The sequence below is a fragment of the Amphibalanus amphitrite genome, unplaced genomic scaffold (genome assembly GCF_019059575.1).
Source record: "Amphibalanus amphitrite isolate SeventyFive unplaced genomic scaffold, NRLGWU_Aamphi_draft 000137F_arrow, whole genome shotgun sequence".
In the NCBI taxonomy this organism is placed as follows: domain Eukaryota; kingdom Metazoa; phylum Arthropoda; class Thecostraca; order Balanomorpha; family Balanidae; genus Amphibalanus; species Amphibalanus amphitrite.
Window position 1 is genome coordinate 341,654 of NW_024881632.1, and position 20,251 is coordinate 361,904.

The window sequence follows — 20,251 nt, forward strand, 5'->3', positions numbered from 1 at the left end:
CCGCCGTAGGGTATTTTATTTCCGCCGTAGTGTATTTCAGTTGGGGTATTTTCTACCATAAATCCGCCTGAGCTTGGGGTAATTACAATTTGTCGGCGACGTTAAAAAATGATGCACCTTTTTTCGCAGTATAGGTTATCGCATGTACATATTTTTGCCTTTTTTGTTGCGCTTTTCCCTCGCCCGTATTGGGGGAGGCGTTGAGCGGACCCCATCGGTTTTTCGTGAGTAACTCGCGTAAAAACCGTCCGATCGCGACGAAACTTTCAATACCCCCGATTTTATCAATTTTACTCCTACCCTGAAAATTTCATGACCCTGACCCAAATGACCTTTGACCTGTGACCTATTTCTCGAGACCATGTTTGGCCCGAATCGCGATTCGGCGTATGTCGGCTCGCATAAGCCGCGCGTTTGCAGTCTTTACGTGGTTTCAAGCGTTGAAACATGTGATATGATGCTGGTCCCATGCATAAGGGTGGGTGTCACATGAAGGTCAGGTCAGCTCAATGACCTTTGATGACCTCGGTTCACTTTTTCGAGTTTAACATGTTTCTAGGCTAGTTTTTGGAGCTGATTTCGAATTTAGCAATCATTTGAACATTACAGCGGGTGTAACAAAGTTATCCGGACATCTTTCTTCCCGCTGTAATTAAAAAGCAAAACATTCTGCCATTCTGATTTCTGGTACTTTTTATTTTGACTGAGCATGTAGCCAACTTTCATAAAAACAAAGTGGCGAATGTTTTGGAGCATTTCAGCCAATGGATTCTCCAGCACACTGGCTTTGATGCGGACCAACGCCGTCTAAACCTTCGCCTGCGGTTGGGCGGTGCTTGTGGCGGGCGTCTCTTCAGTCACCTGCATTAGCGGCGGAACACCTTCAATTAAGGGGGGGGGGGGCACTGCCGGCTTTTGGTCCCATTCTTTCCATGCAACGCCCATAGGGCTAAGGTTAAAATGTCAAAATCAAAGGGGGGCACGGTGCCCCGGTGCTCCCCCCCCCCCCTGTTCCGCCGCCTATGGTCACCTGCTGAACAAGAGCCCACAGGTTTTCGATTGAATTGGGATCGCGACTTTTTCCAAGTCATAAGCGTTAGCCCAGAATGATTGAAGGTTCTATCGGCATCACTTCCCGTTCTTTTAGGGACTTTTAAGTAGCGCGCCGCCCCGCATGAAGACAGCGTGGCTTGAATCAGGCATCAGTGCGCGTATAGAAACCGAGCCCTCCTATGCCGTCTGGTTGAGCGCCTCCGACTATTCATTGGCCAGTATGTTTCTCCGGTAATACTTGACGTTGATGGCGGTATTATGTGACACTATGTCCTATTGGAGGATCGCTAGGCAGCTGAACATGCTCCAGTTCTGGACATTGCCCGGATGTTTGACGGCGGCGAAGGCCAGCAAGTTCCAGCGGCTGGCCGCCCATACATGCCCGATTTGAGGGTTCAAAGGATAATACAGCTCGAACGGCTACCCATCCAACCAGACCACCTCACCCTTATCATTCTTCGACCAGTGGACGCGATCTGGCGTGAGGCGAAAAGGTGGTGAACTGGTTGTTTTCCCGTCAGTTTCGTTGTCTTTTTCAGTTTGAAGGGCACTAGAACCAAGTTAAAGGGCGGGTAGCGGTAAACCATGATATGGGATCTCTTATTATCTGACTTGGCAAGAATTCGAGTCAATTTGCGGATTGATTGGTGCCGTTTCCTTGCCGCTATCTTGATGACTCTCAGTCTCCTCACTAGTGATGTCAATTACTCAAAATCGGAATATCGATACCAAACCAAATACCAAACAAAACCGTGGAGAAATACCAAAACCAAACCAACTTGGGAACATGAGGAAAATACCAACTTTTTACCGATTTCTCAGCCTCTTAAACATAAGCAAGGGTTCATGATACCAACAAAATACCAAACACATTAGGATTGAAATACCAAATACCGAGTTGGTATCGGTTTGGTATCGGTATACCAAAAAGTTGGTATCCGATTGACATCTCTACTCCTCACCACTTGACAAAGGGCGGCTTTTGTGGTCGCGACCGGGCTGAGTCTGCCACCGAAGTCCCAGCTTATTACACCTCAGGCAGATGTGAAATTGGCTGCTGCTGATCCGAGCATTGCAGGTTTGACAGCTTTTTGCCCCACCAGCACCACCTTCTCTGGAAAAGCTCCACCCTTGCCTATGGGGCAAAACATAAGGGACAAAAACACAAAACAAGATAGATAAAAAACAAAACAAAATGAGCTCATTACCCAATGAAGTTCAGTCTGGAGCAAAAACATAGGTAATAGGTATCTATGTCAAATTAGAATGAAAGATTAAAATCAACCTGACCAGGTCTCACGGTCTGACCTGATCCTAACCGCCTTACTTCACCTAACTTAACCCAATTCAACCTAACCTACCACAACACCTGCAAAGGTACCTTCCTGGAAAATGACGCCCAGGGAGGCGTCAATGACGCCCAGGGAGGTGTCCAACTTATTGGAATATTACCATGATTGCTTGTCCAAATGTGTGTCATCATGCTCTTGTTTGGCAAGTGATGTATAATAAATGTGACATTCAAAAATGGTCTCCTGGCTGTTAAGTGATCAGAATATTCAAATAATCAGGGTACAATGCTGTGCATCATAGTGCACACTAATCATGTTTTTGTGTAAGCCCTCTGCCTGCGCATTATTGTGTACACTGTCATGTGCACTTAAGGAAAAAAGTGACTGGTGGTACATGAAAAGGGTTGTGCAACTGTGAAGTTCATGCCCTTGGTCTTGCTGGAGTCAAATGCCTATAGCTATAGCAGGATCAGTGAGGGTTGTAGACATGCTACATACACTGTGAAATGTGAATTGAAGATATTGGCACAAAGTTCATCCATAATTACTATGCTTAACACGTAATGTAAGAAGCAACATAAATGCCCAGATGACACAGCTCTCTGGTCAACATCACACAAATTTATTGACATACTTTGCAGGTACATATTTACATTCATAACAAATACTTTCAATTTGATTCAATAACTAGGTGCTAGTAAGCTTGCATTTTTGTAGGTACAACAATGAACATATATTTAATCATAAAAAAATTTATTGTGGCATTCATCACATACCTTTTTACCCGTTACCGAACAAGTACCTATCTACCATGCAATGATTCTAAAATTTGTCCGCAATCCACCTATATCTCAACTGAAACATTGAAATTGAAATACCCTAACAAAACCTATAACTGTACAAAAGAAGAATGCGATGATACAAGAACTATGAAGTTCTGAAGTTATTCTCACATGCTGGAATGTTGAATACATTTGTCGTCCATTGCCACATTTGATTGAGCCATCATATAGAACTGTTTTCGCTCTTCAGTCATAAGCTTTTGCACAAATCTTGAATTTTTACACATCATCTTGAACCATGTTCCAGTCTTTCCAACAAGGTACTATGGAACATCAAAGCAATTTTGATTTGTTACAACAGCTTCAGATCATGATAGGCTTGAAGTTTGTTACACCATTTGCCAGACAAACCTCTACAAAATGTGTATCAATTCCCAAACTAAGCAATTGATTATATCAGTATTTGCAGTTTCCACACAATGTTTCATAATATTATTCAATTTTTATATCAAGAAACCCAAATAATCCACAAATTGTTATTGAAACACTCCCACTTCAAGAATTCACAGCAATAACAACACAAGTTCAGAAGCAAATAAACGCAAATAAACATTGCGCCAGATTTCGTATGAAACGCGCCAGCATCCTGAAGTTTCTACCACAGACGGTAGTTCAACCGCAGCCGTAGTGCGAAAACCCCTGCCCACCCTGGTGGGACCCCACGGCGGAGCTCGGTTGCAATTTGTAAATACGCGTGAGGCAGCGTCCTTCCATGTGTTGCCACTTGCCAGCTTGGAGCATGCCAACAGCGCAACTACGAACCTCTCAACTGTAAAGCTAAACCTTCCTTAGACGTTCAGTAAATGCGCCGTTCAATGGTTATATACAATACTGAACGAGGCCGGTGTAAATAAATTTTCAAGACCGAGGTCCTTACTGAATTTTTGAACGAGGCCGAAGGCCGAGTTCAAAAATCAGTAAGGACTGAGGTCTTGAAAATTTATCACCGGCCGAGTTTGGTATGTATTTTACTGTATGCCAACGATAAAATAATTGTCTAGACCGAAGCTCTTAGCCGTTTTTTGAACGAGGACATCTCAAAATGTTGACTTGGTAATTCGTTTTTGACCGTGGTCACTTTGCTTACACCAGTTATTACCACACCTCTCAGGCTAATGTATTTGAATAGGCCAGGCATACAGTAATATGGCTAACAAATTGTACTGATTTAATGTTACTTCGGTACCTTGGGGTAAGATGCCCCCTGTCCTGATGGGGAAAGACGCCCCCCCCTAAATCCGTAGGCTGTCCTTCAAGCAGCCCGTCAAATCATTTATTACATGCTTGTGATGAGAGACAAAAGCCGATCTGGGACTATTGAGAGTCCAGTACGGTCGGGTGCTCCCCATGCCGGTCTCTCGGCCCACACAGCGACTTTTTGGGCGGCATCTAACTCTGAGAGCCCTCACGACAGCCTCTGTGGGCCCCATTATTGGCTCCAGGGCCCCTCACGACATCCTTTGAGGGCTCCCACGTTGGCTTCACGGACCGCGCTGGCATCTGAGGTCCTCACGATGGGCTCGAGGGCCCTCAAGCATCATGAAGACCTATAAGGGCCCCACAGTGGTCTCCGAACGCCACCACGGAGGCTTGTTTGGCCGCGCTGGACTATGATGGCCCTAACGATGACCTCTGAAGCCCCTTACGACCACTTTTGAGGGCCCTTACGATGATGTTTGGTGTCTACTGCAGGCTCGAAGGGACTACTGATTCGTTCCGGCGATTCACGTGCCCATTTATGTCACTTATAGTGCAGGGGGCATCTTACCCAACGCCAGGGGGCGTCTTTCCCACCCTGTGGGGTAAGACGCCCCCTTTCACTTCTTCAGGAAAATGCTTAATAGCAAAAAAAGTTATCATATTTCAGGCACAAAAGTGTGATATTTTTGGAGAAAAATGATGTCGCCTTCCGTTGAAACTCCAAGTTTTTGCTTTCCGATCGTCATTTTCGAATAATATATGACATAGTAAAACCCTGGGCATCTTTCCCCACTCTCCCCTATTTATTTTATTGTGTTATACATACCAGTAAAACGCCTTTTGGGCGAAGAACGAGCGAGCGAGATAGTGAGCCCTGCACGTGCGGAAGGGCGAGAGGGTGCTTCCAACGGGCTTGCGCAAAGCACCCTTCTAACCGGTCGCTAGCGGTGTGCCAAATTTGAACGCAATCGGCCCAGCCGTTCCTGAGATCTGGAAGCGGCATTCTGCACGTGCGCACGTGCAAACGGGGTCCAAAATGACTTTTGCACGGCACCCTACTAACTGGTCCCCAACCGTGTACCAAATTTGAGCGCAATCGGCCCAGCCGTTCTCGAGATCTGGAAACGCCCCCTGCACGTGTGCACGTGCAGTAGCACCCTAACCGCAACACATGGGAATGCATTGCCTGGTGGGTGCCTACCTGTATGCCAAGTTTCAGCGAAATCGCCCCAGTAGTTACCGAGTTACTGAAATGGGAACAAATTTGGCACCTCTTATTGTTGTATTTTGCACGTGCACTGGGGGTGACCCACATGCATCGAGAGTATCCTATTTTGGGTAGAAGGGATGCTGCTACCCTACAAAAATTACCGCAAGTCAATCGCCCAAGCGGCTGCTGAGATATGAGCCTCTCAAAATCACTACTTTTGCGAAACAGCTTGAACACCCTTGACTTTTCACGTGGCACGTGCCACGACGGTCACTGAGATGTATCAAAAGTAGTCAATTACGGGGTAGAAGGGATGGGGCTACCCAGCAAAAAAGACCGCAGGCCAATCGGTCCAGCGGTTGCTGAGATATAAGCCTCTCAAAAGCGTTACAGGCCGGACCGGGCCGGGCCGGGCCGCTCATACTGATATTTTTCCGTTATATTGAAAAGACTCACTTCGCTCGCTGCGCTCGCTCGCTCGTAATTACCTACCATTAGACTTACTAATTGATCGTGCTTTTGCAACATGAATATTGAATGAGTACCATTCCAATTCTTCCTTTTGTAGACCACAGTAGATTCTTGACAATTCTAATTATAACCAAGCCTGTGAAATGCTTTATTGTGTTACCCCTACCCTTAGCAATGGAACTTCTACCACAAAATGTATCTTGCAGTGGTTAATATTGCTGTTTTATTACAATTTGAGAGCCTCTTAGTGTCCAAAGTTTGAATCTTTTGCTGAATTTTTTTTTTGCACAAAATCAAAAATACCGGCATGCTACCGGCAAGACATGCCAGATACCACGAAAAAACCTGCGGTAGTGAAAAATTACCGGCATGCCGGTAGTGCGGTAGGGAAATTTTGCAACTCTAGTCTGGATTTTGAGTTCATTATTCTTGAGAATTATTGGCTACGGTCGTCATTTGCAGGCTACGGTCGAATGGAAATCCGAACAATTACACATATTCAAGATCATAGGTCTGGTACGTAAATAAAATAGTTCGTGAAAATTGTACATGCACCAACAGGAGACACTCTGTGGCAAAGGTTGTTGGTATCGAAAGATCATTTCCTCGCGGTTTTGATATGTTTGTGCTTTGAAATGTGACAAACCACTCCATTTTTGACTATGTAAGATACGCTTGGCAGCAAAAGCTGCCAGACCGGAAACGTACACTTCCGGTTTCGTGATCTGGCTAAAAATGCACATGTATTCTCCTAAAGGGTGTCTGACAAACATATGTTAAAATCGCAGTGAAAGTCGACAAAAAAAGTTTTCGGCACTAATGGGCTAAATTGACACAAAGCTCTTCAATGCGAAAAAGATTAATTAAAAATTAAAAAGCGACAAAGTCTTGGAAACCATCTAAAGTCGGTGGGGCAAAACACTTATTGGTGGGGAAAAATACCAAGTTGGTGGGGCAGCCGCCCCACCAACTGTATAGGAAGCTCCGCCCTTGGGCGCCAGATGGTTACGAGGGCGCCTTGAGATCATGAAAAGGGCGCCATTCTCGTAAAAGGGCGCCGAATGATTGAAAACGCTATGTGGTTCAGGTTCGCTGAGAGGCCAGAAGGGCGCCGAACAGTCGAGGGATGCACGGTGAACAGAGACCTAAGGACGCGAGACGGTCAGGAGGGCGCCGTTAGACCATGAGAATGGCGCGATGCTGTCAAAAGTGTGCCATTCTCCCAGAAGGGCGCCGAGTGATTAAAAACGCTATATTATCCATGAACGCCAGACGGTCAGGAGGACGCCGTTAGAGCATACGAAAAGCACCGTGCTCTCGAAAGGACGCTTGCAGCCTTGTAAGAGACTTGTGGGTGCATTTTCATCATTGTGGGGGCATAATTCAGGATTGTGAGTGCATATGCCCCCACAAAGAGATATAAAATTACACCCCTGCATGAATGAATGTAACGGGGGTGAACTGCCATTTTCGTTTAGTAAAAAAAAAAAATAGATAAAATCATCGGGTGAGGTCTGTGACGAAAAATAAGTGGCCTAAATCCGATGAGAAAACAGGATTTGGGGGTACCCTAGGTTTGGCTCCTTGAGCCATGGTGCCCCCCCCCCCTTGCCTCAAATCGTTCCGCCGCCTATGAGTGTACCAAACCAAACAAAAACTTAGGTACCTGGCCTAACCTAACCTGACCGAACCTACAACTTACAAATCTGCAACCTACAAACTAACCTACAACCTACATTTACAACATACAACCCAGTGTATATAGTGACTGACCCACCTTCAAGGGCTGCGCCAGCGGGGGAGGAGACACGTCCCCCGAAACCAAAATGCTGGGGGACGATGGACATTGGACATACAATATTTGGCTCCTCCTCCCCAAAAATACGCTGTTATTCCCCTGTGCGTACAGGTCTCGCGGGTTTTAGCGGTAGGTTTTGCACCTAGAAAATTTAGTGTACTTTAGGCTTTATCTTCGTCGCCTTAAGTTTTTAAGTGTTGAAGATGCGATCGACTTGTTGGTTCACAAGCCGGCCATGATCGTTTAGGCTTCATCGTAGTTCGATTAGTTTTTTAGATATAAACGGACACGTAAAAGTGCAAAACCTACCGCTTAACCTCGCGAGAGCCGTACCTTGCCTGCGACCCAGGACGGGACATTACAGTACAAACTCCGCATGGTCTTGGACCGTGCCACACAGCGGTAGACGCAGCCTGCAAAGTGCACAGCGCGCATGTTTCCTCTATAGGGCCTTGGTATCTCTCTCAACACCCCGAGCAACTTAACCCTCGCCCGTATTGGTGTTTTGCCAGCCTTGAACGTATAAAGGGGGGTCCGTTGGACCCCCCCCCCCTTGCCGGTTCGCCCCTGATCGAGATAGAGCTTCGCGGAAAAAAACGAGCGTGTTGCCCGTGACGAGGGGAAGTCAGTGAATCGTAAGTTCCTAGGTCATGGGTTGACCTTCCGAGGTCAGATCAATGACCCATAAGCCGGGAAAATCGGGACCTAGTAGAACGTCGTAGTGTGGCTCCTAAAGGGTTTTCGGGGTGCTGATCACGAATATCATGTTAGTTTTGATCACAGATGATGTCGTCATGCATTTAGGCCAGGTCAGGTCAGGTCAGGTCAGGCCAACCATTAGCGGATTTGCCGGGTACTCGTAGCAGATGTCAACCGCCTCTGAAAGCTTCATAACATGTTATAAAGGCACCACATCTACTTTGTAAATGTTCAAATGGTTGCTAAATTCGAATTCAGCTCCAAAAACCAGCCTAAAAGCATGTAAAATTCGAAAAAGTGAGCCGAGGTCATCAAAGGTCAGTGACCTGACCTGACCTTAAGATGACCTTGACACCCACCCTAATGCATGAGAGCGACATCACATCCCATGTTTGAACGCTCGAAACCACGAAAAGACTGCAAACGCGCGGCTAATGCGAGCCGACACACGCCGAATCGCGATTCCGACCAAAAATGGTCTCGAAAAGTAGGTCATAGGTCATAGGTCATTAGGGTCAGGGTCATGAAATTTTCAGGGTATGTGTAAAATTGATTAACGCGAGGGTATAGAGAGTTTCGGCGCGATTGGTCGCTTTTTACGCGAGTTATTCGCGAAAAACCGAGGGGGACCCGTTCGACCCCCCCCCCCTATACCGGCGAGGGTTAAGTAATAAGTAGCCATGCCTCTAAAAAAAAGCTTTGTGATTCTGTCATTCCTAGTACAGACTACAGTTCACATCCCAGCAGTATGAAAATCGAGCATTGCATGAGGAAATTAGTACAAACAAATCGCATGTCGACATGAGTTTTGATCCGGTGACCTAAGGTGGGGTCAGTTTTACGACCTCTCCATCCTATAGGTCAATGGAAGAAAATTGAAATGCTCCTCTTTTGGACGAAAAGACCATCAAACGTCGGGAAACAGGTAAAAATGACACACTGAATTGGAATATAGCACCTTTGACCCCTGTTATGCCACTGAGCCCTAGAAGGTCATCTCAGGTCATGAAACGTCCCCAATTTTTTTTTCGACAAGAGCTAGATAGAAACATGCTAGAGCGCTGAGTACACCATGGATACGTTCAGCTCAACTATACAAATTCCATTTAAATGGAGCATGACCTTTTCTGTGATCTTGACCTGAGGTCAAATTTTTAAGTTGGCCTTACCAGGTTAACCTATAGTTAATTCGACGTGTCTCGACGAGAAAAACGCGATGACGTTAAAATCAACGCAAAAAGCTTGTTGTCAAAAGTCATTACCGAAAAAAAAGTTTCGCAAAAACGTCAAATTTTGAGTTTTCGCTCTCTGCAGGCTACACCGTTGACCTTAGGTCAAATCTGAGAACAATGATCAGAAAGCCCTTTGAAAGAGCTATCGAATGCGCCTGTTCGCGGCGCTGTTCAGGGTGTAACGGATCCGGACATCTTTCTTCCCGTTGTAATTAAAAAGCAAAACAATCTGGTGCTTTTCCTTTTAAATGCGTAGCCACCTTTCATAAGAACACCGTGACGAATGTTCTGCAGCATTCCAGTCACTGGACTCTCCAGTTCAGTGGCTCTGATGCGGACCAACGCCGTCTAAACTTGTGCCTGCAATTGGGCGGCGCTTGTGGCGGGTGTCATTTCAGATACCTCCTGAAGGACAAGAGCTCACAGGTTTTCGATTAAATTGGGATGGCGACTTTTCCCAAGTCCTAGGCCGTTAAGTCAGAATGGTTGGAGGTTCTATCGGCATCACTTCCCGTTCTTTTTCGGACTTTTAGGTAACGCGCCGCCCCGCACGAAGACAGTGTGGCTCAATAGCGGCCGAACACCTTCAATTAAGGGGGGGGGGGGGGGCACTGCCGACTTTTGGTCCCATTCTTTCCATGCAAAGCCCATAGGGCTAATGTTAAAATGCCAAAATCAAAGGGGCCACGGTGCCCCGGTGCCCTCCCCGTTGCGACGCCTATGTCAACTGTTAGGTATCAATTAACATATTCGATTTGGGGTCACAATTTTAGATACTTTGTTGTAATTTGGCGATTGGTTGATCACTCACAGGTGTCGCATACCCATGGGTACAGTAAAACATGAAAATTTGTTTGTGAAAGAGATGGACATTTTGTGCTTCCGGGCGCTTGACGGCTTCGATGTTTTTTCTGTCTCTTTTTCTTTTTCTTTTTTGTTGCAGATCCGTAAAAAATACGTCGTGGGGAGGGCTGAGAAGTTACGTCACTTTTCGGCCAGAAAATGACGCATGCAAAAGATCGGCGACACAACAGAATCGGTTATACCCTGATTTTTCGACCAGCCCAAACGAAAATTGTGCATTGTAGAATGAATGAGAAGGCTTACTTCACGAAATTTGAAGCCAATTGTACTACTTATCCCGCGCCGTGCTGGGGGGGGGCCTTTTCACGCCCCCCCCCCAGGTTTGTCGCAGATATCTAAAACACGGCGGCGCACACGTGTTGGAACTCCTGTTCATACTTTTTTTCGCAAATGTTGTGAAAATTTCAGACCCGGGTTGTTCAAGGTAAGGTCCCCAGGCCACGTCACGTGACCTTACTTCAGAAAAAGATCAAAGGCCGCTGTAGCTACACCGACTGAACGATCGCTTTGAAACTCTCAGCGATTGATAAGAGTAACAGTAGGTGTGTATAAAACGTACATCTTGGAATTTCGATATCTGTGACCTAAGGTCAGATCAATTTAGCGACCTCTCCATTATAAGTCAATGGGGGAAAATTGAAATGCGCCTGTTGTGGACGAATGTCGTTCTTAATAGGGGAGAAACGTGTAAAACGCCGACGGTAGGTAAAACGCCCCATGCCCTTATTTACGACGTAATTGTGTCCTTGCTTTTATAAATCTTACAGGTGAAACAAGTACTGCGGAAGCAAAATACTGATGAAGTTTGGTGGGCGCTATTATCATTGGGCTGATTTTATAGCAAAAAAAAAAACATGATTTCATGAGATTTCTTTAAAAAATGTATGTCATAAAAACGACATTAATTCACTGTTCACTTGTCACTTTGATCTGAGTTGCTTTTGGTCATAGAGATCTTATATACATCTTATGTATGTTACAGGGAGTTTGAGAAATCCGTGAGTTTGCAAACTCCCTAGTGAGTTTGCAAACTCCCTGAACCATCAGTGAGTTTGCAAACTCACTAGGGAGTTTACAAATTCACTAGGGAGTTTGTAAACTCACTGACCGGTCAGGGAGTTTGAGAAATTTCAGAGTGATTGGGCCAAATAAAAACAAGTGTGCAGCATATGGGTGGCATACGTGCCGTCCGCACTGGCGGATCCAGGCTTGCGTTTTGGGGGGGGGGCCAACTCATGCAGGAGCCAAACCTAGGGTACCCCCAAATCCTGTTTTCTCATCGGATTTAGGCCACTTATTTTTCGTCACAGCCCTGACACTATGAATTTTTTTAACTAAAAAGAAAAATATATAAATGGTAGCCCACCCGACCCATGCCTTTATATTACTTTGTAAACACTTACCATTGTTTTTATTGACCAGTTAAAGGGACCCTCCCACCTTAACATTAGATTTGAGCTGAGATAGCCAAAATGGGGTACCCCTGGCTCACAATTACCGGTTTCGGCACGCACTCACAACATCGAGAAATGCCTTAAATCGGAAATATTGAATTTCAAAATTGCAGCATTTTGATTCAGAGGGGCTAATGCTTTTGGATACCCCTCTGAATGTGTGACGTCAGCGGAGATCTAATGATTTTTTAATATTTTACTAAAACGTTTGGTAGCATGCGGTGGTATAGGCTGCTTTGCGCGCAACAAATGCCGCACTTTCAAATAAAGTCGCTAGGAACAGCAGCGGATATCCCAAAAAGTAAACAAAAATAAAAGTCTAATCTCTTGAAAACCGGTGAATATTTTTCGATAAAATTTGGTAGATATTCGTTTTCGCCCTTTCTGAACCTAGCGACATCACTTTCATGCCAATTCATTAACTTTTTTGAAGGTGGGAGGGTCTCTTTAACCCGCTTCGAGTCAGTGCTTGGGTCCCTTTGCGGGCCGGGAGGTGGTAAAACAGCCCTGTCTAACTCGGCTCCTGGGCCACGCCCTGATTGAACTATGTTTCATTATCGTTTGGGGGAGGGGGAAAACGGGCCACTTTAGGCCTCTGGGAAGGGGGCATGGCCCTAAATGCCCCCTCCCTGGATCCGCCAGTGTAAGAAGAGACCATTGGAGCTGCAGTTGGGTACCTCAGACATCAGGGTACGCCCTCAGATGTATGTATAGGACTCGCATGGAGACCTCTTACGCTATAGTGTACTGAAAGGACCCAAAGGAGTCTGTCTATATGGGCTCCCGGAGATAGACGTGGGCCCTCAGGAGCCCGCCAGAGCCCCAATGAGGGATAAGTGAGGGATACCAAGTGCCTGCAATTGCATATTGCATAAGCCATAACGCCTTTACAAATCAATATATTATGCATCAGTGGCAGATCCAAGGGGGGCCACATAAGTCATGACCCCCTTGGTGCCCGGGGGCACCACAGGCCTGTCAGGGGCACCACCGGCCTAGTAGGGGCACCACCAGCCCGCCAGGGGCACCACAGGCCTAGCAAGGGCACCACGGGCCTGTGAGGGGCCCCACAGGCTTGTCAGGGGCACCCCAGGTCTGTCAGGGACACCAGAGACCTGCCAGGGGCGCCGCCGGCCTCGCAGGGGCACCATGGGCCTGTCAGGGACACCAGAGGTCTAGCAGGGGTACCACAGGCCTTACAGGGGCACCACCGGCCTTGCAGGGGCACCTTGGGCCTGTCAGGGGCACCACAGTCCTGTCAGGGCCCAGGGGCACCAGCGGCCTAGCAGGGGCACCACAGGCCTGCCAGGGGCACCACCGGTCTAGCAGGGGCACCATGGGCCTGTCAGGGGCCCCACCGGCCTCGCAGGGGGCACCACCGGCCTCGCAGGCATCACGGCATCACGCAGGGGCACCTTGGGCCTGTCGGGGGCATCACGGGCCTGTTGGGGGCACTTTAGGCTTGTCAGGGGCACCACAGTCCTGTCAGGTCCCAGGGGCATCAGCAGCCTAGCAGGGGCACCCTAGGCCCGCCAGAGGTACAGCCCACCGCTAAAGTAATGTAGGGTTTTACCAAACTCAACGGTTGGCTTTGACTGGCGATTGTTTAATGCGAAGTGATTGAAAAGAAGATGTCAATAGCTAAAGTTGCAGCTGCAAGGGTGACGATACATATAAGCTACATTCAAAGTTTCATTGTAGTCTGGCTAATCGTTCCTAAGCTTCAGAAGCAGAACATACCCATGACTGAAACCCCACATTACTTCTGCTGTGGACTGTACCACAGGCCTGTATGTATGTATGTATGTATGTATTGACACCAAAAGCCTTCCACATATGGCGTGGCGATTACGGCTTAGATCCGAGTATAATGGGTAACAATCATGCGGGCAGGGGGAAGAACACTCAGCATTAGACGACAGTCATCCATCGATGGGGGTCGCGACAATAATCATCTACATATGTACATAAGATAAACGATATAGGTATATACATAAGCACAAACAGATCGTCCACCTATTGGCGGCATGCCTTGTCTACTACTAAACAGACTCGTCAGCGGCGTAGCGGGGATTTGTTAATCATCGCGGCCCTGGCAGACCGGGCGAAGCTGGCAGGTGGCAGCTGCACTACCTGGGGTGGGAGTGCCAGGGTCCAGGGGCACCACAGGCCTAGCAAGGGCACCACGGGCCTGTCAGGGGCACCTCAGGCTCCCGTGCCCCCCCCCCCCCCTCCCTCCCCCCAGATCCGCCAGTGATGCCACACCACGCGAAACACCGCCAACTACCAGCTGCCGCGCCATAAACACGTGCCAACAACAGTCTTTTTTTAAGGTCGACTCCGCTCGCGCAACTTTTGACTGACCCTCACTGCTACTATATTGCTTCCATATTATGCTGTGGAAAGCTTTACTTCACCAGGTGGCTAAAAACCTCCATCAAGGTATATTTTCTTAGCAATTTTTCTGGCGTTTTGGGGGGGGCCAAACAGGCCACTTTAGGCCTTTGGGGGGGGGGGGCCATGGCCCCCGTGCCCCCCCCCCCTGGATCCGCCAGTGGCCGTCCGTGATGTTAACCCTCGCCCATGTAGGGGGGGGTTGGTGCAACCCCCCCCCCCCCCCCCCTGAGGTTTTTCGGAAATAGCGCAAAAACGGCGGCGCGCAGCGCCGCCAAATTTTGGCTACCTTATGGGGCAAACCCTGCGCATCTTTTGATAAAAAAAAAAATTGACCGGGTCATGTCAGGTCACGGAGTTATGACGTCACAAAGGGAACAGCCTCCGGCCGGATTTTCACAAACTGAGTGCCAACGCCCGAGGTTTCCTGCCGGTGGTACGGACATCGGTTGATGGATCGTGATGAAACTTCCCATGCATGTTGGGGCAAGTATTGGCTATCATATGGTATAAAAAACTTGACCGGGTCAGGTCAGGTCACGGAGCTATGACGTCACAAGAGGAACAGCGTCCGGTACTATTTTTGAAAGCGTCCGAACCACTATTTTGCTAATTCTTGTCACCTCAATGGGAATATGCAGCAATATTAGCTTCTATAGGGAGCAAATGGACCTCCCAAATCCAAAAATACAATCAGATTTCAAAAATTTAAATTTTGATTTTTCGAATTTCTGCCGCCGACTGTGACCTTGCCGACTTCCGGCGCTCCCAACGCGCCATTTTTAGAGCTAGGGAAACGAAATACATACCAAACGATAGAGAATTGAGCAAGGAACACGATAGTGAAAAAGTGTGATATTTTTGGAGAAAAATGATGTCGCCTTCCGTTGAAACTCCAAGTTTTTGCTTTCCGATCGTCATTTTCGAATAATATATGACATAGTAAAACCCTGGGCATCTTTCCCCACTCTCCCCTATTTATTTTATTGTGTTATACATACCAGTAAAACGCCTTTTGGGCGAAGAACGAGCGAGCGAGATAGTGAGCCCTGCACGTGCGGAAGGGCGAGAGGGTGCTTCCAACGGGCTTGCGCAAAGCACCCTTCTAACCGGTCGCTAGCGGTGTGCCAAATTTGAACGCAATCGGCCCAGCCGTTCCTGAGATCTGGAAGCGGCATTCTGCACGTGCGCACGTGCAAACGGGGTCCAAAATGACTTTTGCACGGCACCCTACTAACTGGTCCCCAACCGTGTACCAAATTTGAGCGCAATCGGCCCAGCCGTTCTCGAGATCTGGAAACGCCCCCTGCACGTGTGCACGTGCAGTAGCACCCTAACCGCAACACATGGGAATGCATTGCCTGGTGGGTGCCTACCTGTATGCCAAGTTTCAGCGAAATCGCCCCAGTAGTTACCGAGTTACTGAAATGGGAACAAATTTGGCACCTCTTATTGTTGTATTTTGCACGTGCACTGGGGGTGACCCACATGCATCGAGAGTATCCTATTTTGGGTAGAAGGGATGCTGCTACCCTACAAAAATTACCGCAAGTCAATCGCCCAAGCGGCTGCTGAGATATGAGCCTCTCAAAATCACTACTTTTGCGAAACAGCTTGAACACCCTTGACTTTTCACGTGGCACGTGCCACGACGGTCACTGAGATGTATCAAAAGTAGTCAATTACGGGGTAGAAGGGATGGGGCTACCCAGCAAAAAAGACCGCAGGCCAATCGGTCCAGCGGTTGCTGAGATATAAGCCTCTCAAAAGCGTTACAGGCCGGACCGGGCCGGGCCGGGCCGCTCATACTGATATTTTTCCGTTATATTGAAAAGACTCACTTCGCTCGCTGCGCTCGCTCGCTCGTAATTACCTACCATTAGACTTACTAATTGATCGTGCTTTTGCAACATGAATATTGAATGAGTACCATTCCAATTCTTCCTTTTGTAGACCACAGTAGATTCTTGACAATTCTAATTATAACCAAGCCTGTGAAATGCTTTATTGTGTTACCCCTACCCTTAGCAATGGAACTTCTACCACAAAATGTATCTTGCAGTGGTTAATATTGCTGTTTTATTACAATTTGAGAGCCTCTTAGTGTCCAAAGTTTGAATCTTTTGCTGAATTTTTTTTTTGCACAAAATCAAAAATACCGGCATGCTACCGGCAAGACATGCCAGATACCACGAAAAAACCTGCGGTAGTGAAAAATTACCGGCATGCCGGTAGTGCGGTAGGGAAATTTTGCAACTCTAGTCTGGATTTTGAGTTCATTATTCTTGAGAATTATTGGCTACGGTCGTCATTTGCAGGCTACGGTCGAATGGAAATCCGAACAATTACACATATTCAAGATCATAGGTCTGGTACGTAAATAAAATAGTTCGTGAAAATTGTACATGCACCAACAGGAGACACTCTGTGGCAAAGGTTGTTGGTATCGAAAGATCATTTCCTCGCGGTTTTGATATGTTTGTGCTTTGAAATGTGACAAACCACTCCATTTTTGACTATGTAAGATACGCTTGGCAGCAAAAGCTGCCAGACCGGAAACGTACACTTCCGGTTTCGTGATCTGGCTAAAAATGCACATGTATTCTCCTAAAGGGTGTCTGACAAACATATGTTAAAATCGCAGTGAAAGTCGACAAAAAAAGTTTTCGGCACTAATGGGCTAAATTGACACAAAGCTCTTCAATGCGAAAAAGATTAATTAAAAATTAAAAAGCGACAAAGTCTTGGAAACCATCTAAAGTCGGTGGGGCAAAACACTTATTGGTGGGGAAAAATACCAAGTTGGTGGGGCAGCCGCCCCACCAACTGTATAGGAAGCTCCGCCCTTGGGCGCCAGATGGTTACGAGGGCGCCTTGAGATCATGAAAAGGGCGCCATTCTCGTAAAAGGGCGCCGAATGATTGAAAACGCTATGTGGTTCAGGTTCGCTGAGAGGCCAGAAGGGCGCCGAACAGTCGAGGGATGCACGGTGAACAGAGACCTAAGGACGCGAGACGGTCAGGAGGGCGCCGTTAGACCATGAGAATGGCGCGATGCTGTCAAAAGTGTGCCATTCTCCCAGAAGGGCGCCGAGTGATTAAAAACGCTATATTATCCATGAACGCCAGACGGTCAGGAGGACGCCGTTAGAGCATACGAAAAGCACCGTGCTCTCGAAAGGACGCTTGCAGCCTTGTAAGAGACTTGTGGGTGCATTTTCATCATTGTGGGGGCATAATTCAGGATTGTGAGTGCATATGCCCCCACAAAGAGATATAAAATTACACCCCTGCATACGGGGGTGAACTGCCATTTTCGTTTAGTAAAAAAAAAAAAATAGATAAAATCATCGGGTGAGGTCTGTGACGAAAAATAAGTGGCCTAAATCCGATGAGAAAACAGGATTTGGGGGTACCCTAGGTTTGGCTCCTTGAGCCATGGTGCCCCCCCCCTTGCCTCAAATCGTTCCGCCGCCTATGAGTGTACCAAACCAAACAAAAACTTAGGTACCTGGCCTAACCTAACCTGACCGAACCTACAACTTACAAATCTGCAACCTACAAACTAACCTACAACCTACATTTACAACATACAACCCAGTGTATATAGTGACTGACCCACCTTCAAGGGCTGCGCCAGCGGGGGAGGAGACACGTCCCCCGAAACCAAAATGCTGGGGGACGATGGACATTGGACATACAATATTTGGCTCCTCCTCCCCAAAAATACGCTGTTATTCCCCTGTGCGTACAGGTCTCGCGGGTTTTAGCGGTAGGTTTTGCACCTAGAAAATTTAGTGTACTTTAGGCTTTATCTTCGTCGCCTTAAGTTTTTAAGTGTTGAAGATGCGATCGACTTGTTGGTTCACAAGCCGGCCATGATCGTTTAGGCTTCATCGTAGTTCGATTAGTTTTTTAGATATAAACGGACACGTAAAAGTGCAAAACCTACCGCTTAACCTCGCGAGAGCCGTACCTTGCCTGCGACCCAGGACGGGACATTACAGTACAAACTCCGCATGGTCTTGGACCGTGCCACACAGCGGTAGACGCAGCCTGCAAAGTGCACAGCGCGCATGTTTCCTCTATAGGGCCTTGGTATCTCTCTCAACACCCCGAGCAACTTAACCCTCGCCCGTATTGGTGTTTTGCCAGCCTTGAACGTATAAAGGGGGGTCCGTTGGACCCCCCCCCCTTGCCGGTTCGCCCCTGATCGAGATAGAGCTTCGCGGAAAAAACGAGCGTGTTGCCCGTGACGAGGGGAAGTCAGTGAATCGTAAGTTCCTAGGTCATGGGTTGACCTTCCGAGGTCAGATCAATGACCCATAAGCCGGGAAAATCGGGACCTAGTAGAACGTCGTAGTGTGGCTCCTAAAGGGTTTTCGGGGTGCTGATCACGAATATCATGTTAGTTTTGATCACAGATGATGTCGTCATGCATTTAGGCCAGGTCAGGTCAGGTCAGGTCAGGCCAACCATTAGCGGATTTGCCGGGTACTCGTAGCAGATGTCAACCGCCTCTGAAAGCTTCATAACATGTTATAAAGGCACCACATCTACTTTGTAAATGTTCAAATGGTTGCTAAATTCGAATTCAGCTCCAAAAACCAGCCTAAAAGCATGTAAAATTCGAAAAAGTGAGCCGAGGTCATCAAAGGTCAGTGACCTGACCTGACCTTAAGATGACCTTGACACCCACCCTAATGCATGAGAGCGACATCACATCCCATGTTTGAACGCTCGAAACCACGAAAAGACTGCAAACGCGCGGCTAATGCGAGCCGACACACGCCGAATCGCGATTCCGACCAAAAATGGTCTCGAAAAGTAGGTCATAGGTCATAGGTCATTAGGGTCAGGGTCATGAAATTTTCAGGGTATGTGTAAAATTGATTAACGCGAGGGTATAGAGAGTTTCGGCGCGATTGGTCGCTTTTTACGCGAGTTATTCGCGAAAAACCGAGGGGGACCCGTTCGACCCCCCCCCCCCTATACCGGCGAGGGTTAAGTAATAAGTAGCCATGCCTCTAAAAAAAAGCTTTGTGATTCTGTCATTCCTAGTACAGACTACAGTTCACATCCCAGCAGTATGAAAATCGAGCATTGCATGAGGAAATTAGTACAAACAAATCGCATGTCGACATGAGTTTTGATCCGGTGACCTAAGGTGGGGTCAGTTTTACGACCTCTCCATCCTATAGGTCAATGGAAGAAAATTGAAATGCTCCTCTTTTGGACGAAAAGACCATCAAACGTCGGGAAACAGGTAAAAATGACACACTGAATTGGAATATAGCACCTTTGACCCCTGTTATGCCACTGAGCCCTAGAAGGTCATCTCAGGTCATGAAACGTCCCCAATTTTTTTTTCGACAAGAGCTAGATAGAAACATGCTAGAGCGCTGAGTACACCATGGATACGTTCAGCTCAACTATACAAATTCCATTTAAATGGAGCATGACCTTTTCTGTGATCTTGACCTGAGGTCAAATTTTTAAGTTGGCCTTACCAGGTTAACCTATAGTTAATTCGACGTGTCTCGACGAGAAAAACGCGATGACGTTAAAATCAACGCAAAAAGCTTGTTGTCAAAAGTCATTACCGAAAAAAAAGTTTCGCAAAAACGTCAAATTTTGAGTTTTCGCTCTCTGCAGGCTACACCGTTGACCTTAGGTCAAATCTGAGAACAATGATCAGAAAGCCCTTTGAAAGAGCTATCGAATGCGCCTGTTCGCGGCGCTG